General features: G+C 35.7%; 1 protein-coding gene across 8 annotated transcripts in view; it reads left to right on the forward strand.

Annotated features, from left to right (window-relative positions):
- The first annotated feature begins 2146 nt into the window (after window positions 1-2146).
- Window positions 2147-12941, forward strand: part of LOC106879997 (uncharacterized) — a 320939-nt gene continuing 310144 nt past the window's right edge. For 2 of the 8 annotated variants that reach the window (XR_008264857.1, XR_008264858.1), the window contains exon 1: window positions 2296-2925. The gene's annotated coding sequence lies outside the window, so the exon portion shown is untranslated. The other 6 variants (XM_052970418.1, XM_052970414.1, XM_014929780.2 and 3 more) reach the window with 4 other exon arrangements.

The raw sequence follows: 12941 nt of genomic DNA on the forward strand, positions 1-12941 counted from the left end.
GCCATTAATGTGAGCAGACACTTGTCTTTTCTTCTTTCATTTTTTTCGTTCCCTGTTTTCTTCGCGTTTCCAATTTGTTTCTTCTTTCTAAGTATCTTTCAATCGCTGGCGCCGCCACTTACATCTGTTCAAACGTGTATATATCTACACAAACACATGCATATGCAAGCATGTACACACACACACACACACAAACACACAGAGTAACTGAACTAATAGGCGAGTTCATATCTCCGTGTTGGAATTATGCGCTCGGTAGACAAAATTCTAAACTTCACATATCTTCGTTCATATACGAGGTGCTAAGAATAAGTTTTCTTGGGAATGTTACACCGTGAATATTTACTGTTATGAGTGCATGTATGAATGAATATACAGTAATACCTCGCCATATCGCGGTTCACCTATCGCGCACTCAGTACATCGCGGATTTTAATATAAAATCTGTGGTTTCGAATCCGGTCCTATTATGCACCGGCAAGGACAAGTGTGTTCAACTATAGCTACAGGCCAACCAATATGTGCAGATTTGAATTAGTACCTAATGGAAGAATTAGTACCTAATTTGGGCACCAAGTATTATACAAATGTTTGAATTGGGCGAGATTGCGTTGTACCAAAAATATCGTTCACTCCATCTTACGTCAAGAGCAGGTACTGTAATAACTTATGGTTCAAAGGCTCACATCTCTTCAATGCTCTGCCAAAAGATTTAAGAAATTTACGCAATGTGGATGTGGATGTCTTCAAAAAGAAACTGGACACTCTCCTATCCACGATACCAGACGAACCAACGTCCCGGCATGAAGTACAGATGAGGGCAGCCGTGTCAAACTCCCTTATACACTAAATGGGTCAACAACTACGATAAAAGCGCATGTAAGAGTGGTGTTATGAGATTCCACCACCCTAAAGAAATCAGCCAAATAAGAAAACTGTGGAAAAAGGGCAAAAATCACAGTGGTGCTCCAGTATGATCGCAGCTGCAAGGCTAAAACGAACAACAGAAATATTCACATACGTACACAGAGTAAATGGTGCCATTGAAAGTAATAGGATCAAAGAATGTTGATGACAGTTGATTTCGAAAACTCGCAATAAAACACCAAACAATGGTAGAATGAATTTCACTGGCTGTTTTCCACTGGATATAAATCTCTACTATTTCATGTTTATATATAACGATGCGCTAAGTTCCTGTAACGAACCTACGAAACTTTGGGACCAAATCAAACTGTTTTAAATAATAATATATGTGATTCCTACTCAATGTGTTGAGTGTCATTTCCTTTTGTCCACTCACTCGTATGTTTGTATGTATGTATATATGTATGTATGTATATATGTATGTATGTATGTAGGCATGTGTGTGTGTGTGTGTATTTATCTCTTTACTTCCTATCTCATGCCAATGATTTTCTGTAAAGCCGTTTTCAATTTGCAAAATTTTTCTTTCACTAAGTTGGTGCTAATACATTATATATTATGTGACAGTGAGAAATCGAATGGTGTGTGCGCGTGCCTGTAAATATACACACGCACACACGGTTATTTCTACATACATACACATACATGCATGCAGTGGAAGTTGCGCTTTGTAATGACTTCGGGGCACGGAGCCGTTTCGATAACAGTAACCGGATGAAAACAGTATTCTGAGTATGTTTGGGATTACAAAATTTGATGACATTTTCCGTGATCATAATAAGCGACTCCCACTGTGTATATTACGCGATCAACAGCGCAAACGAAACTACGAGCAGAAACTGAAAAATAAGCTCAATATTACAATAAATATTTACATTGTATTTTTCTAATGAGTCCTCCTCCCCACCTTTTCTTTGGAAACTATATATACATACCTACATACACTTAATATATATATATATATCCACACACGTATATATATATATATATATATATATATATATATATATCCACACACACGTATATATATACATATATATATATATATATATAGAGAGAGAGAGAGAGAGAGACCCAGATAGACAGATAGATAGATAGATAGATAGAATATAGATATTGGAAAGACAAAGATAGAGAGAAAGAAAAAGAAATGGATAGATAGATTGAGAGAGAGAGAGAGTGATCAAGACGCAGTGCTGCTCCCAGCTGCTGCTGTTGCACAGCTAACACCACATCAACCGTCCGTCTATCGGCCTGTCTTCTGTCTGTCTGTCTGCGCCGACCAACCGACCAACCAGCCGACATGACGGAGAAGCGACCTTAGTGACGTCCTCAACTGCATTGTCAACAGAAAGGTGAGTACTTTTCTTTTTTTTTTTTTTACTACCCCTCATCCTTCCTCGTCTTACTCTATTTATCTCTTCTGTGTATTTTAATCTCTGTCTATCTATCTTTCTTGGCTGTCTCTGTCTATCTTTCTCTATCGATCTGTTTACCTATATATGTAAGTATGTATGTAGGTATGCATACATGTATCTATGTACCAATTAAAAAAAAATCAATCTATTTATCTGTAGATTCTTCCTTCTCCCTCGCAGACATTCCCTTAGATCTCCCTAGCCATCACTATATATTTTTTCCTGTTTCCCCCTCTATTTGTTTTCCTATATCTTATTTATTTTCTTTCTATAAGACACCAACTGCCCGAAATGGTAAAATTGTTCGGCACATCTATCTATAAACCGCTGCAGTATCTTAATGACATTGCTATTATTAAAATAAAATAAAAAATAAAAGAAATCATTATTATTATAATTGCAACTTTACAGCACAGACAGATTTACAAGCCTGCCAATCATATTGAGTATGAAGCTCCTAAAAGACTTACTTTCTTGAGAGAGAGTAAGAACGAACTAGAGAGGGAGAGAGAGAGTGAGAGAAAGAAAGAAAAAGTTAAGAAAACAAAGTGCTCGAAGAACACAAGAAACAAACTGACCGGTTGGTATTGTTATTGTTGTATTGAAATGATGACAAGGTGGGGACAGTTGGTTTGTTGTTGTTTAATTGGAGTTTTTCTTCCCCCCTCTCCCCCTTCTTTGATGTTTTAACGAACACAAATTCCATCGTGGCTGATAGAATCGCAGGAAAAGTGGAGACCGAGTGAAATATTCTGTAGAGAAAGAAGACAGGTGTCTGCATGTATGTATACATTTATCTGTATATATACATGTATGTATATATATATATATACAGATCTATATCTATATTATTTATGTATGCAGGAATATATATATATATATATTTGTTTGTGTAACTATCTACTTGTGTATATGTGATTGTAAAATGAGTGCGAGTGGGAAATTACTAATGGTTGCCTCCGTCCCGGGACGATTTTTACCGTTCCATTTCAACCGTCTTTCATTCTTGTCTATTATAATACATACTAATAGTCTCTAATTTTATATAACTCCTTTATTGTCTACTTCACATATATTGAACAACTGCTGCATTTTATTTATTTATTTGAAAACTTTGGTTCTGGATAATTCAGTACTCATTCCTTGAACATTTATTTCAAGTTGTGTGTGTGCGTGTGTGTAAGCAACCAAAAAAAAAAGTGTTGCTTGTTTTCATATTGTCAACAGCATGAATATTTGGTGTTGGTGCGATGGTGTGGGATAATCTGTTTTATTGATCGGTAAAGAGACATGTTGTGTTTAAACTTGTAGATGTATACACATGTGTATATGTGTGTGGGCTGTTTAGAGCGATGTCTGTTCCAAGACGGAACCGAGTTATTTTTGAATATCTATATAGGATGGTGTTGAAGTTGAAAGTTCTTCTACTTAAACACGGTGCCAATTACTGCTAAACGTGTAGTAATGTCCTTTTGGGACCTTTCTGGTTTTGAAACTACAATCGTCCGATGCCTTTAGACATACCAGAACATCTGCAATCATACACATACCAACATTTGTATTTACATATTTACATACACGCTAACACAGTTGTTTACATAAACACACATGCAGAGGTCTATGTTTACACACATATATGTCTATATGCCAATTCACATACACACACATCAACACAGCTAAAACAATAACAATCAGGCAGACTAAACATATAAACACCACACATATATGTGTATATATATGTATACACAAGGGATTGATGATCTCTGCTTCACTCGTACCATGACTGTGTGTGTGTGTGTGTATGTGTGTAAAGTTTGGTTTCTTATTTATTTCGGTTACCGCAATAATTTCCTGATAAAGTTTGCTATATATGCTGTTATTCCATAAGCATTTTGGATTATGTTGTCAGTATTATTAAGTATGCTTGTACGTAAATTGTTTTACCGTTTTGTTTATTAAACACTGAGATGGAGGGGGGGGGGGCACGTTTTCCCGCTCCTTAGAGACTTGGACCAAACTTTCAAAAATAACACGTTTTGTGATTCTTCATGAAAGGAACTCCAGTGTTTAATAATAGTTAGACTATCAAGGAATAACCAGTTTCGTTCTCACCTTATTTTCTTCCTATTTTTCTTTGATAAAAATCAACAAAAATAAACATCGATACTAAGCTAAATAAAAAGAATGTCCATAACTTTCGGGTTTTCCAATTCTTCTGAAGACCTTAGTTTTAAAATCACTTGTATTTTAGAATTTCTCAGTTTGTTGTTACTTATCCTTTACGATCCTGAAATCATTCCACAATTTTATTCCATTACCCACTAACCGTGTTCGCAGTCCCCTTTTATAGAAACATTCATAACTTTGGAAGTATAATAAGAATCTTTTAAAGGTAGCTTTATACATACATGTGTGTGCTTATATATCTATCTATCTAAACACGTGTATGTTTATATATATATATATATATATAATACTTACTCACACATGTCTGTCTCCATTGAGATGTACGTGTGAGTGGCATGTCTGGTAGTATGTCCTGGTTTTTTCCTCTAACTGCTTATCTCCTACTCTGTTGTTTGGCCTAAATTTTGCGGCAAAATGACGTTGCCTGGCCGACTTTGCTGTCTTTTCTTTCCTCCTCTCCTTGGCTGGCACTAAACTATTGAGGTGTTGCTTAGCGAGACATCCACCCGGGGTGGTGGATATCTCTCCTCTTATTTAATTCAGCATCTCGTCATTCTTCATCCCATTCAAGAACCTACTCAATCTTCCACCATTAACATAGTTTCGTTTTACCCCCCCCTCTTTTTTTTATTTTATTAATTTATCCACATACAGACACACGTATGTTTCTACCTTTATGTATATTTTCATTACGATTTCATGTGTGTGTGTATATATATATGCGTGATCGTATATGATATTATACTATATATACATATATATATATAAACTATATTATGTTATATAACATTGGTTTCAATCGAAAAATCTGTAGAGAACTTGAGATTACATCACACCTGTTCCTGATAAAGTATGCGTGTGGCAGATGGAATCCTGCCACGTCTCTGACATAAAATGTCCCAACTATGCTAGCTCCTTAAGTCACTGCTAAATTACCATTTTACGTTACTCTAAGTTATTTATTCTACATCAGGACACGTAGACATTTACAGAATTTAATGAAATAGAAACATGCTTTTAAAGGTGGGAGAGAAATTCTCTCTCATTCTAAAGTTAGGTTTTTCTTCTGTATTCCCTCCTTTTACATAACGAAGATTATTCACCAAAATACAGTTTGATTGGGATATTTTATATTTTATTTTATTTTTGAAAATCCTATTATATAATTAAGATTACCAATATATAACTGTTTTCTTATTCTGGATGTTATACTCTTAATTTTAAATGGGTTAAATTTTAAGGGTTTTTTTTCTCCAGTAACTTTCATATTTTGTGATAACATTTTTTTATCGATTTGTTTGTCTATTTTATTTACTATACAGCATAAAAGACAGGACTATAACAGTAAAGAACTGGACCAAGTAGCCGTTCTATGCATAATACACACACACAGTCATAGATTGAAAAGTTTTTCTATGGAAGAATGATCACGGGTAAGGTGAATAAGTAGATAGGTTCTGAGGTGAGGTTGGAGTGTGTTAGCCTGGTTTTTGTTCCGAAAATGCTTGGTTTCATAAGTTATAGATGTAATTCGAAGTGAATATCGGCATTGTTTATGGTAGGTTAACAGATGCCAACTTGTGTGTGTGTAAAATATACACACATAGTTGTTGAAGCAAAGAATTAAGTTAAGACACTAAGCAACTTAAAACCAGATGACATGAGTATTAAACAATGTAGTTGGCGATTTCAATAGCTGTATTGGTAAATCTGCTGATATTTTTCTAGCCATGTAGTGCTTATGAAGTAAAGTAAGAACATTTATATGAGCTAGTTATATTTTCACTTTGAAAGAATTCTGGCTGAATTCTATATTTTTTTTTTTAGAAACAGTGAAGAACAAATAATTATATATGGAGCTAATTCTAGCTACCCGTTTCCATGTGGAGGTGTATTGTAGGTTATTGCATAAAAACCAATTGTGTTATTGTAAATTAAATTATGTAAATAAATATAGAAAGACAGTTAAAGAGTAGTTGAAAGAAATATAAAGGAGGAAAGCTCTTTTGAAGAGCTAAGTTCCAGACTGCAGAAAAAACAAGAGATGGGTTAGTGAACAAAGTATATATGGTTGTTGGGTAGTTCATATAAGACAGCCTACTGTAATAGAAAAAAAAGAAGGAAAAAAAGCCTACAGCAGGCTGTCTTTTATGAATGGTTGATGTGGGATCCAGAAAGTAACAATCAATATATGAAGCAGACCTAGTCATAAGAGAAGTTGAGAGGGAACGTAGTGTCTGTGTATTTTGTGAGACAATAGATGAGGATAAACTAAGAGGGTAGAAGCATGCTAAGGAATGGGGAGTCTTTATTTTGCGAGATGATAGACTAGGAGGGTGGAAGCATGCTGACACTGTTAAGTTGAAAGAAACTTGAGTTTTGTTCTGGTTGTTTTACCTGCTGGCTAAGAAGGAAGCCTAGTTTATATAAATATAGTTTCCAATGGAAAAGTTAGCTATACTTGCAAACACACACAAGAAATCCTTTTGATAAGTTCTTATATACTGTTTTTTTTTATTGCATGTTTTAATTTTTCACTGTCCAAATAAGAGGCTGTCTCTAGATTTTTAGGCTTTCCTAGACTCAGGGATTCCATAACTAATTACATGTCTGAACTTAGGGCTTGTAGAAAATACGCGTAGTGTCCAAGGCTCTACTCTTTTACTTGTTTCAGTCATTTTGACTGTGGCTATGCTGGAGCACCGCCTTTAGTCGAGCAAATCGACCCCAGGACTTATTCTTTGTAAGCCTAGTACTTATTCTATCGGTTCTTTTGCCAAACCGCTGTTACGGGGATGTAAACACACCAGTATCGGCTGTCAAACGATGTTGTGGGAGGACACACAAACACAGACACATAAATATACACACACACACACACACACACACACACACACACACATATATATATGTATGTCATCAGCATGAAGGCACGTGGCCTAGTGGTTAATGTATTGCACTTACAATTGCTAGATTGTGGGTTCAGTTCCCTGCCTGGGTACCATGTTGTGTTCTTGAGCAAAACACTTCATTTCACATTGCTCCAGTTGCCCTTTCAGTCAGTGGGGAATGTTGGCCAGCTCACCAATCCAGCAGGGCGGGGTCATTGAAAGGCTAAAATGATGCAAAGTGCATTGTTACCAGCAATGTGTAACAACATCTGATAGCCTGGTCAGTCATGTGATTATGTGGTCATGTGATATATCTTAAGTGGCATTTAGTTTTCATGCTTGCATGAGTCAGATGCACTTCATTGAGGAAAATTTTCTGCAGCTGGAGCTCTTCCCGTCACCAAATCTCATCTGTTTCCAAATAAGGTAATATTATTCCTATGCACTGCAAACCCATCGAAAATGGCAAATTCATTATAAATATTAACCTTGCTCGTTAATTTAATCACAAATCTTAATGGAAAACTTTTGTTATACTCCCCCTCTTGAAATTTGGTGGTATTAGGTGTGACCCTGTAATTCAAAGGGTCAGCCTTGTTACACTCTGTGTCACACTGAATCTCCCTAGGAACTATGTTAAGAGTACTCGTGTCTGTGGAGCGCTCAGCCACTAGCACATTAATTTCACGAGCAGGCTGTTCCGTTGATCGGATCAACTAGAACCCTTGACATCGTAAGCGATGGAGTGCCAACAACAACAGATATATATATATATATATATTAGAAATTTTGTGCTTCTGTAACTAACAAATTTCATGGAATAATGCGAAATTTAAAGCAACGTTACATAATTCTAAATAGTACCATAATTTCTAGCACAGAATTTGTAGTAGTAGGAAATGAATTTAATCTGTTCCTTGATGTTGGTGTCAAATAACCAGAACAGAGGTATAGTGAAGAATATATTAGTTATCTTACTGCAGATGGCTCTCTACAACTTTGGTTAGTAGTATAATTGGCTAATTTTCATTTGCAAAATTGTTTTATGTCTGTTTATTATTGCAGAAGAGATAATTGCTTCAAATTGTTGGATCCAATTCTTCATAATTTGTTTCCTAAAACACAAACAGATAACATAGTAATTTGATTGAGGATAGGCCTCCAATATGTGTGGCACATATGCCTGAAGGTCTAGTTAGCTGTTTAGACCTATTTCCAACAGCAGTTCATTTTGTTTCTAGCTCAAAAACGATGACATTCTACTCACATTCTAAAAGCTGTTGAAACGATTTAAGTTATGTTGAAGAGATCTATGATTTTTTTCTGAGCTTTAAGTGTATTTTTTTTTTTTTTTTTTTTTTTTTTTGCTGAAAATTAAAAGTGGAAAATTGTGACACAAACTCCTACTTTGCACTTGTTGAATATGTAATATAAATCTTCAATCTAGATTGTGGTTGGGTGTTAAAGGCACCAAGTGTTGCTTGTTAGCAATAAAAATGTATGATAAGAATGGTTGATAAGAATTGAATGAAGAAGTGTCACGAGCAGGCAATAGATAGTTGAGAGAAAGAAAGAGAGACGCCAAGTTATAGATAAATCCTATTGCTTTAGTGAAATAATCAGTGCCCTATTGGTTTCTGTGCAAAAAGCAGACTGGCTTGTGATTATATATAACTTATGTATATTTTCCTACTACATGGCATTGGAAGTGGACTGAAGCATAATTTTGTTGCCTAACAAATGAATTTTATAAATATACTTTGCTCAGGTGTTTTGAGAAGATGGTTCTTATCTATAGGTAATCAGAAAAGCCACTTGATTGCTATACAGTGTGTAAAATTAATTAAATAATTGCTGTGAGTTATTAATACTTAAATGAAATTAGAAATAGACTGAAGAATATGGAATGAAATACTTGAGTGACCTAAATGTGTTTATGTTAATTACAAGAACCAACTGTCATTTGCAAAGTGACTATGTTAACCACTGTGAATCAACTGTTCAGAGGCAACATCTCCAGACAAATCCTGCTCATGGACAGATTCTTCATATTTTCATGATATTAATGTTAACATCCTGAAAATGCTTGTCTTCATTCTATGTTTGAGGCAAGTTTAGCACTTTCTGTACTTGTACTGTTCTACAGAAAACCAGAAGAATAATCTATTTTCCGGAAATATATAATTGAAATTATGAGACTCAAATTAACCCTTTAGCATTTAAACCGGCCATATCCGGCCAAAAGTATTCTGCCTATTCTATGTTCAAACTCGCCAGATCTGGTCTCTCACACAAACCCTACAATATCATTTTAAAAATTAACAACTACCTCATCAAAATCTCATAGCTACAAGATAATGCATGATTACTTCAAAACAATGTGAAAAAAAAAGCATTAATTATGGCAGAATAATGTGAACACTAAAGGGTTAAAGGCGTTTCTGTTTTTTTTTCATCTTGATAACTGGTGGGGTGGAATGATTTAAAAATTGCAGTTGATATTGGTGTCAAGTTAGTCTGTTGTTTCATGTTGTTTCATTAGGCATAGGCATGGTTGTGTGCATACAGAATTTGCTTTGTGCCTAACCATATGGTTTCCGGTTCTACTCTTCTGCATGGGACTTTGGACTAGTATTTTTGTCTCCTGCTATAGACTCCTGGCTGACCAATGTCCTGAATGGAAGATTGTCATATATGTTTATACACACATACACACAGACACATGTTAGTGAGTCTGTTTACATTCCATATGACATTGCTTGACAATTTATTAGCAAAACGATGTCGTTTTCACATCAAGGAACAATACTTGTTCTTGTGTGTGAGAAAGAGAGAAGAGACGCACACACACACACACACACACACACACACACACACACACACACACACACACACACACACACACACACACACACACACACACACACACACACCCACACACACACCCACGCACGCGCGCACACACACGACGAGGTTCCAGCTATTTGTGTTTTGAGTTCAAATCCTGCCAAGGTTCACCTTTGCCTTTCATACTTCCAACATTGATAAAACAAGGTACCTGTCAAATTCTGGGAATGATGGTATTAACTAACCCTTTTTTCTCAAGATTGCTGGCCTTATATCTAAATTAGAAACAATTATTATTATTATTATTATTGATTAGCAAAATTAGAGGAGAGAGTCAGACAAATATCTTGCAGTTTTAGTTATATTTCTTTACATTATGTTTGAATCTCATCTCAGGGTTGACTTTGTCTTGTTCATCCTTCCAAATCAAGTTCCATTTCAGTATTGCAGTTGAGTTATTTGGGTGTACTCTTCTGCAAAAATTTCTTGTTTTTGTGTTTATATGTTAGATATAAAAAAATCGGTAGAATTAGTAAAGTGGCAAACAAAATACATTGTAGTATTTATGTTTTATCATATACCTGTTTCAGTCACTAGACTGCGGTCATACTGATGCACTGCTTTGAAAATGTTTTAGTCGAACGAATTGATTCCGATACATCTATTTTTAACCTTGGTACTTATTCTGTCAGTCTCTTTTGCTGCACTACTAATTTTAAGGAACATAAACAAACCAACATAGGTTGTCAATCAAAGCTGGGGGCCGAACACAGACACAAAGACACACACACACACATACATAGCGTGTTTCTATCAGTTCTCATCTACCAAATCTACTTACAAGGCTTTGGACAGCTCAATGCTCTGGTAGAACACATTTAGCCAAGGTACCCTATGGTGGGACTGAACCTGGAACATCTTAGCATACAGCCATACCTGCATTTGTATCTTTACATTCTGAGATCAAACTCCTTTAGTGTCAGTTATCTTTCATCCTTCCATAGTCAATAGAATAAGAGCCAACCAAGCATTGGGATTGAGTTGTTTGACTGTTCCCTCTCTCTAAAATTTTTGGCCTTCTTCCCATGTTAGAAATCATTAATATTATTCGGACTAAATGCCTTGTGGTATTTAGTTATGTCTCTTCAAATTCTGCCAAAGTTGACTTTGCCATTAATTCTTTTGGCATTCTTAAAATAAATCCCAGTCGAGTATTGGAATCGATATAATCATTCCTCTAAAGCATCCTATATTTGAATTGAAGACTGTCTCTTCCCCACAATTTTTGGCCTTATGCCTAGTGTATACCAGAAATGGTAGGGAGCCTGAAAAAATGCTAGTACATGAAATTATGAACAGATCCAGCATGACAAAATAATTACTGTATATCCTTTTCTACTCTAGGCACAAGGTCTGAAATTTTTGGGGAGGAGACCAGTTGATTAGAACAATCCCAGTACGGAACTGGTACTTAATTTATCAACCCCGAGAGGATGAAAGGCAAAGTCGACCTTGGCGGAATTTGAACTCAGAACGTAAAGACAGACGAAATGCCACTAAGCATTTCGCCTGGTGTGCTAACATTTCTGCCAGCTCGCAGATATAATTCTGTATATCATGGGATATAAAATGCATTTTCCCCCTAAATTGTCCCCCCCCAAATCACCTCAGCTCATATATGTGAAGTTGTTTTAAATGTTACATACTTTAATGCACTAAAAACTTTTTTTTTACCTGAATATGTACTACTGAAATTGGGGGTACATCTAATATGCCTGTACATCTTTTATGCCATCAAATATGCTAAGTTCAGTTCACAATCACAAGGCTCTGGGCTTGAGCCTACATTGTGGTCTCTTAGAAAGTGTCTTTAATGGTAACCTTGGATCAACTAAGGTGTTATGAATAAAACTGGACAGACAAACTGTGGAAGGCTGTCAAAATAGATTCTGCCTGTAATTCAAAGCTCCAACCTTGTCTCTGTTTGTCTCTTCTCACACATACACAGTGTTATGCCGATTCTGCTTCCTGAGGTTTATTTTATGGTTACCTGTGTCTATAGAATACTCAGCTCTGTTATATACTAATTTATTGAGCAGTAATTCAGTTGGCCATCGTGGTTCTCTCCCCCTTATGTTGCTTGATGTATGCCGTTTGTCTACTTCCACATTATTTTATAGAAAGTCCCAAAGTGCTGGGGTTGACGTAAATGACTAAAACTCTTGAAGACAGGGAGGTGTTCTGCTATATCTTCAGTCCAGTAACAAATCAACAAAAGTATATCAGAACTATGTTTAGGCAAATAATTAACTGTTACACAAGTCATTGTGTGTGCAAGTATATGACATGGTAGTTGTATGTAGTTAAGACTACCATGTAGTCTTAAGAAGCTACATGTATGTAGTTAAGAAGCTGGCTTCCCAAGACAACTATGTCTTGGATCCAGTCTCACTGTGCAACACCTTGGGCAAGCGTCTTCTACTACAAACCCAGGCTGACCAAAGTCTTGCGAATGGATTTGGTAGATGGAAACTGGAAAATGAAATAAACCTGTTGTGTATGTGTGTGTGTTATATAGATTATATAATATATATATATATTGTATAAATTATATATGCTTCAAGCAGGAAACCCTGGGTAGCTTGTGGACATGTGGTTTATATATATATAT

The sequence above is a fragment of the Octopus bimaculoides genome, chromosome 9 (assembly GCF_001194135.2).
Source record: "Octopus bimaculoides isolate UCB-OBI-ISO-001 chromosome 9, ASM119413v2, whole genome shotgun sequence".
In the NCBI taxonomy this organism is placed as follows: Eukaryota; Metazoa; Mollusca; class Cephalopoda; order Octopoda; family Octopodidae; genus Octopus; species Octopus bimaculoides.